The 7,210-nt window shown below is 53.6% G+C and overlaps 2 pseudogenes; both read left to right on the top strand.

Annotated features, from left to right (window-relative positions):
- The first annotated feature begins 652 nt into the window (after window positions 1–652).
- LOC138986975 (5S ribosomal RNA) lies at window positions 653–772 on the top strand (annotated as a pseudogene).
- Window positions 773–6,376: 5,604 nt separating this feature from the next.
- LOC138986974 (5S ribosomal RNA) lies at window positions 6,377–6,496 on the top strand (annotated as a pseudogene).
- Window positions 6,497–7,210: the final 714 nt, after the last annotated feature.

The following is a 7,210-nucleotide window of genomic DNA, read 5'->3' as shown; positions in this document are numbered from 1 at the left end:
GTGTGCCTGCCTGTGGCTGGTCTGCTCTCTCAGGAAGGTCGAAGGCTTGGCGTGGGGGCAAAGGGGGCCTCGGTAGTGCGAAGGGGAGGGGCTGAGGCGCTCGGCCTCCCTGGCTTCTGCTGGGTTTGGGCACCGGACAGGTGCCGGGCAAGTTGGGCGCTCAAGTTTCGCTGCGCCTAGGCCCGCAGGAGGTTCAGAGGCCCCTGGGCCGCTGGGGTTGGGAGGCGGCGGGCACCGAAGACCGACACATCTGGGGCGCGGGCCTGAGCAGCGAATGGGATCCGGGGGAGGCCCCGCTCAGCCAGCGCGGCCGGGTCTGGAGTTGCCGCGGGTGGGAGGGCGCCGAGACCTCCGCACCCCTCAGCCCAGCCCCCAGGCCCCGCGCGCACGCACGCACGCACGCCCTCCCGGTCAATGGGGGGTCCTGGAAGCCCCTCGGGCCCCCGGGCCCGGCCAGGCGCTTGCTGGTCTGGTGTTGGCGGTGTTCGGGGGGGCGGGCCGGCGTCAGCAGGCTGGAGTCCGGTCGCGGGTCGTGCGGCTCAAGTACAGCACGCCCCCCGACGAGAGGTGCGGCCCGTTGGCCCGACCTGCAGGGCAGAGCGAAAGGGGAGGCGGCGCAAGGCTCTTAGGGCGCCCCGAGCCAAGCGCCACTGTCTCAGGCCGTATCAGCCTGAAGGCGCCCGATCTCGTCTGATCTCGGAAGCTAAGCAGGGTCGGGCCCGGTTAGGATCTTGGATGGGAGACCACCTGGGAATCCCGGGTGCTCGAGGCTTTTTGCCTACCAGAAGAGGTCCTTTAGCCCCCGCCGCGCATCCCGATTCTTGGATCCCCCCCCCGCAGCCCCAGCCCCTCCCGGGCCGCGGGGAGCGGCTGGCCGGGGCCCCGACTCCCGCTGCAGACCTGGGTTGCCTCCGCGCGGCCCGCGAGCCCCTCCGCATTCGCATTCGGCTTCCAGGACACCCGACGACCGGCAGTCCCGTCTCCATCTGGGGCTCCTTTGGCTTGCCTCAGGCAATCCCGGGGCTTGCACGGACTCCCGCCAGAGCCCCAGCCCCGCCCCACCCCCTGCCTCGCAGGCCATCATCAAGATGCGCATGTGCAAGACGCTTGCACAGAGATAGATGTGCCCAAACGGGGCATCTATCTTGTTCACTTATACCGTGGGTGTGTCCATGCCTGGGAGTCGGACTGCTGAACCATACGCTACTTCCACTTTTAGTTCCTTCGGGAACCTCCATATTCTTTTCCATACCGGCTCTACCCACGCCCATTCCTACTCCCGTGGAGGAGAGTTCCCTTTGCTCCACATCTTCTCAGCACTGGTTATTGACAGACATTGCAGTGAGGCCCAATCGGACTCATGTGAAGTGGTCCCTCTTTGGAGTTTGGAGTTGAGCCTCTCAATCATTAGTGATGTGGAGCAAGATGACCTTTTGAAATGCAGATGCAATGCTGTCACCTCCCTGCTCCAACGGCTCTCGTATTTTCCCAGCATATTGAAGATACGACCACTTCCCTTCAGGCTTGCTCCTCACGTTCTTCTCTGATGTCTTTTGCCTGGAATGCCCTCTGCACTCTTTGGCTTCCATCCCATAGGGCATTTTTCGTTTCTTGAATGTCCTAAGTTTCCCTGGTCACATAGCCTTCCAAGATGCTATTTTCCCGGCCTGAAATTCTTCCTGCAACTCAACCCTGGTTTACCTAGGTTCAACCTATGGACCTCAACGAAATGGTGCCTCTGGAAAGCCTTCCCTGACACCCAGGTTTTGTGGTGAGGGAAGAGGCCCCTCTATAGGTTCTCAAAGGATCTGCCTGTGATGTATCATTAGAGTCGTCTCAGTGAAAGCAGGAACTCTGTGTCTTCTTCTCTCCGCCTTCTATTCCCTGAAACTTATTACATGCCTCCTAGCTCATCGTAGCTGCTCAGTATTTACTTAGTGTGTGAAAGACAGAAAAGCTCTTGGAAGCCTCAAGGGGTCACTTGGCTCGGCACTTTTGATCTCTTTGTATATTTGGCGAGTCAATTCTTTCCTTTCCTGGGTTGATGTGTACACTATATTCGAGGCACAATCTAAGGCATGAAGACATATCCATACATAGAGGTTCTTGCTTTCAAGGAACCGTACAGCAGATTTCTACAAGTTAGGGCTTTTCAAATGCTCTAGAAGCATGTGAACGTTCAGTATGCTCCATTTTCATTTCAAAGAAAGATCGTTTGACTTCCATAGCAAAGGTGGAGACCTTCCAACGTTGAGTCCAAGACTTATACCTTGACCATTTCAGGCAAGTCTTGTGGTTCCTTCTGGAGGTGTGTGGCTCTTGCAGAAATGTGAAGATCTTCCATCGTCCTCAGACTTTGGTGTCATTTGCAATCATCCAGAAAGCTTCCAGGTCTAGGTTCCAGACCACCACCACACACAGTCAGTAGCCAACGGAGTGGATTCCAGGAATACGCGTTGTTCACCGGCATTACCGTTGATATTGTTGCTGCACACTCAATGCAGTGGGCAGGGCCTGGATTGTCCACTGGGTCTCATGTGGAATGGAAAGAAGGGCTCCCCCCCACACACACACACCCCCACCCCCACTGTTGACAGCCTTGTGACGAGAAACGGTCCCCAAAACAAGAATCAGACAAACCAGAGAAGCCCAGATGATAGTCCTTGAGATGAAGGAACTAAGCAGCTGGTTGCGATGGCACCAAGGGGAAAGGTTGCTCTTTTTGTCTGCCCCTCTACTCCTTTCTTCCTGGACGCCTTAGGGTTTTGTCATGGAGATTTGAAAGAAAGTGCACAAAAGTCATATGTGTTGAATCAAGATTTTGCATTTAACCATCTCTCAAAAAGGAAGAGAGCTTCACCTGCACATGTTTCTTTCAAAACCGTCAATTGCTTTTCAATTCTGGGGTTTCTCTCTTGCCTTGTGATTAGCAAGCGGGGGCTGGGCAGGGAGGCGCGGCACGGGCTGCATCGCTTAGAGTAAGAATCTGGCCCGAATACCCTGAGCGCTATCTGAGCGAAATAATTTGGGCTAGCAAACCAGACTGTGGGATATCTACCATGCGAAAAGCCAGCCCTAACCTAAGACACCGCCAGCCCGCGTACGGAACAAAGGACTAAACAGAGGTAGCCGGCTGCAAACCTTCCCCCTCCGCTGACAGGCAGCCAGAGCCGGAAGGGGGCAATCGCAGCCCCAGAGAGACATTATCTATAAAACTGGCTTCTTTGCTAACTAAAACTTATTGGGGGTCTGGACGGTCAACATCTGCCTGAGAAGGTGCGCCGGTTTTACACCCAGATAACCAAGTGGCGGGGAGGCGATAAGTCGCAGCATTGGCGCTCGCCAAACACCTCATCACCTGAGCTGCTCGGACCTGGGAAGAGCACAAAACGCAGCCCCAGCTGAGTCTGCGCCTCTGAGGACTACCTGAGTGCCTGAACCTGAGCGGCTTGGACCTGGGAGGTGCATGCAACCCAGGGCCAGCCTCGGATTGTTCCCGGCGGAACAACCTAGAGCCTGAGCAGTGTGGGCAGGGAGGCTACACGCGCCGTGAGCGGGGGGCAGACCCAGTGTGGCTGAGGCACTGCGAGCGCACGCCAGTGTCATTTGTTAGCAGCATCCCTCCCTCCCTCCCCATAGCGCGACTGAACAAAGAGAAGAAATACAGCTCCACCCACCAGAACACCGACACAAGCTTCCCTAACCAGGAAACCTTGACAAGCCACCTCTACATACCCACACACAGCGAGGAAACGCCACAGTAAAGAGAACTCCACAAACTGCCAGAATACAGAAAGGACTCCCAAACTCAGCAATTTAAACAAGATGAAGAGACAGAGGAATACCCAGCAGATAAAGGAACAGGATAAATGCCCACCAAACCAAACAAAAGAGGAAGAGATAGGAAATCTACCTGATAAAGAATTCCAAATAATGATAGTGAAATTGATCCAAAATCCTGAAATTAAAATGGAATCACAGATAAATAGCCTGGAGACAAGGATTGAGAAGATGCAAGAAAGGTTTAACAAGGACCTAGAAGAAATAAAAAGAGTCAATATATAATGAATAATGCAATAAATGAAATTAAAAACACTCTGGAGCCAACAAATAGTAGAATAACAGAGGCGAAGATAGGATTAGTGAATTAGAAGATAGAATGGTAGAAATAAATGAATCAGAGAGGATAAAAGAAAAACGAATTAAAAGAAATGAGGACAATCTCAGAGACCTCCAGGACAATATTAAACGCTACAACATTCGAATCATAGGGGTTCAGAAGAAGAAGACAAAAAGAAAGACCATGAGAAAATACTTGAGGAGATAATAGTTGAAAACTTCCTAAAATGGGGAAGAAATAATCACCCAAGTCCAAGAAACCCAGAGAGTCCCAAACAGGATAAACCCAAGGAGAAACACCCCAAGACACATATTAATCAAATTAACAAAGATCAAACACAAAGAACAAATATTAAAAGCAGCAAGGGAAAAACAACAAATAACACACAAGGGAATTCCCATAAGGATAACAGCTGATCTTTCAATAGAAACTCTTCAAGCCAGGAGGGAATGGCAAGACATACTTAAAATGATGAAAGAAAATAACCTACAGCCCAGATTATTGTACCCAGCAAGGATCTCATTCAAGTATGAAGGAGAAATCAAAAGCTTTTCAGACAAGCAAAAGCTGAGAGAATTCTGCACCACCAAACCAGCTCTCCAACAAATACTAAAGAATATTCTCTAGACAGGAAACACAAAAATGGTGTATAAACTCGAACCTAAAACAATAAAGTAAATGGCAACGGGATCATACTTATTAGTAATTACCTTAAACGTAAATGGGTTGAATGCCCCAACCAAAAGACAAAGACTGGCTGAATGGATACAAAAACAAGACCCCTACATATGTTGTCTACAAGAGACCCACCTCAAAACAGGGGACACATACAGACTGAAAGTGAAGGGCTGGAAAAAGATTTTCCATGCAAATTGGGACCAAAAGAAAGCAGGAGTCACAATACTCGTATCAGATAAATTAGACTTTAAAACAAAGGCTGTGAAAAGAGACAAAGAAGGTCACTACATAATGATCAAAGGATCAATCCAAGAAGAAGATATAACAATTATAAATATATATCCACTCAACATGGGAGCACCGCAGTATGTAAGACAAATCCTAACAAGTATGAAAGGAGAAATTAACAATAACACAATAATAGTGGGAGACTTTAATACCCCACTCACACTTATGGATAGATCAACTAAACAGAAAATTAACAAGGAAAAAAAAAATGTATCTATAAAGCTCACTAAAGCAAAGCACAGTAAAATGAGGTATGGCAATAAAAGGCATTAAATTTATCAAATAAAAAAATAAATAAATAAAGTGCTGAAAAATTAAAAAAAAAATAATAAAGTTGGGCTCAACCCAGCAACTACGAACACAAGTATTTCAAAGACCACACTCAAGTGTGTGTGTGTGTGTGTGTGTGTGTGTGTGTGTGTGTGTGTGTGTCTCTCCTCTTGCCGTCTTGGAGTCTGTCTCGAATCTTCATGTATTTCTGCCTCTGTATCTCCTGACAGCCAGCCGCCGCCTGCGTTTCGTCTGGCCCCGCCTCTCCCAGGCGCTCTGGCTCTGGCTGAGGAGCTTGCGCAGGCCAGCTGTCTCCCTTGGCGTGGGTGCGTCGCAGTGTCTGTGTGTCTGTCTGTGTGCCTGCCTGTGGCCTGTCTGCTCTCTCAGGAAGGTCGAAGGCTTGGCGTGGGGTCAAAGGGGGCCTCGGTAGTGCGAAGGGGGGAGGGGCTGAGGCGCCCGGTCGACCGCGCCTCCTGGCTTCTGCTGGGTTTGGGCACCGGACAGGTGCCGGGCAAGTTGGGCGCTCAAGTTTCGCTGCGCCTAGGCCCGCAGGAGGTTCAGAGGCCCCTGGGCCGCTGGGGTTGGGAGGCGGCGGGCACCAAGACCGACACATCTGGGGCCGCGCGGGCCTGAGCAGCGAATGGGATCCGGGGGAGGCCCCGTTCAGCCAGCGCGGCCGGGTCTGGAGTTGCCGCGGGTGGGAGGGCGCCGAGACCTCCGCACCCCTCAGCCCAGCCCCCAGGCCCCGCGCGCACGCATGCACGCACGCCCTCCCGGTCAATGGGGGGTCCTGGAAGCCCCTCGGGCCCCCGGGCCCGGCCAGGCGCTTGCTGGTCTGGTGTTGGCGGTGTTCGGGGGGGGCGAGCCGGCGTCAGCAGGCTGGAGTCCGGTCGCGGGTCGTGCGGCTCAAGTACAGCACGCCCCGCGACGAGAGGTGCGGCCCGTTGGCCCGACCTGCAGGGCAGAGCGAAAGGGAGGCGAAGCGCAAGGCTCTTAGGGCGCCCCGAGCCAAGCGCCACTGTCTCAGGCCGTATCAGCCTGAAGGCGCCCGATCTCGTCTGATCTCGGAAGCTAAGCAGGGTCGGGCCCGGTTAGGATCTTGGATGGGAGACCACCTGGGAATCCCGGGTGCTCGAGGCTTTTTGCCTACCAGAAGAGGTCCTTTAGCCCCCGCCGCGCATCCCGATTCTTGGATCCCCCCCCGCAGCCCCAGCCCCTCCCGGGCCGCGGGGAGCGGCTGGCCGGGGCCCCGACTCCCGCTGCAGACCTGGGTTGCCTCCGCGCGGCCCGCGAGCCCCTCCGCATTCGCATTCGGCTTCCAGGACACCCGACGACCGGCAGTCCCGTCTCCATCTGGGGCTCCTTTGGCTTGCCTCAGGCAATCCCGGGGCTTGCACGGACTCCCGCCAGAGCCCCAGCCCCGCCCCACCCCCTGCCTCGCAGGCCATCGCGCATGCGCATGTGCGCACGCACGCACAGATAGATGTGCCCAAACGGGGCATCTATCTTGTTCACTTATACCGTGGGTGTGTCCATGCCTGGGAGTCGGACTGCTGAACCATACGCTACTTCCACTTTTAGTTCCTTCGGGAACCTCCATATTCTTTTCCATACCGGCTCTACCCACGCCCATTCCTACTCCCCGTGGAGGAGAGTTCCCTTTGCTCCACATCTTCTCCAGCACTGGTTATTGACAGACATTGCAGTGAGGCCCAATCGGACTCATGTGAAGTGGTCCCTCCTTGGAGTTTGGAGTTGAGCCTCTCCAATCATTAGTGATGTGGAGCAAGATGACCTTTTGGAAATGCAGATGCAATGCTGTCACCTCCCTGCTCCAACGGCTCTCGTATTTTC

This window comes from Bos mutus, unplaced genomic scaffold (assembly GCF_027580195.1).
Source record: "Bos mutus isolate GX-2022 unplaced genomic scaffold, NWIPB_WYAK_1.1 CTG321, whole genome shotgun sequence".
Lineage (NCBI taxonomy): Eukaryota > Metazoa > Chordata > Mammalia > Artiodactyla > Bovidae > Bos > Bos mutus.
This window is presented reverse-complemented; position numbering and strand designations above follow the sequence as displayed.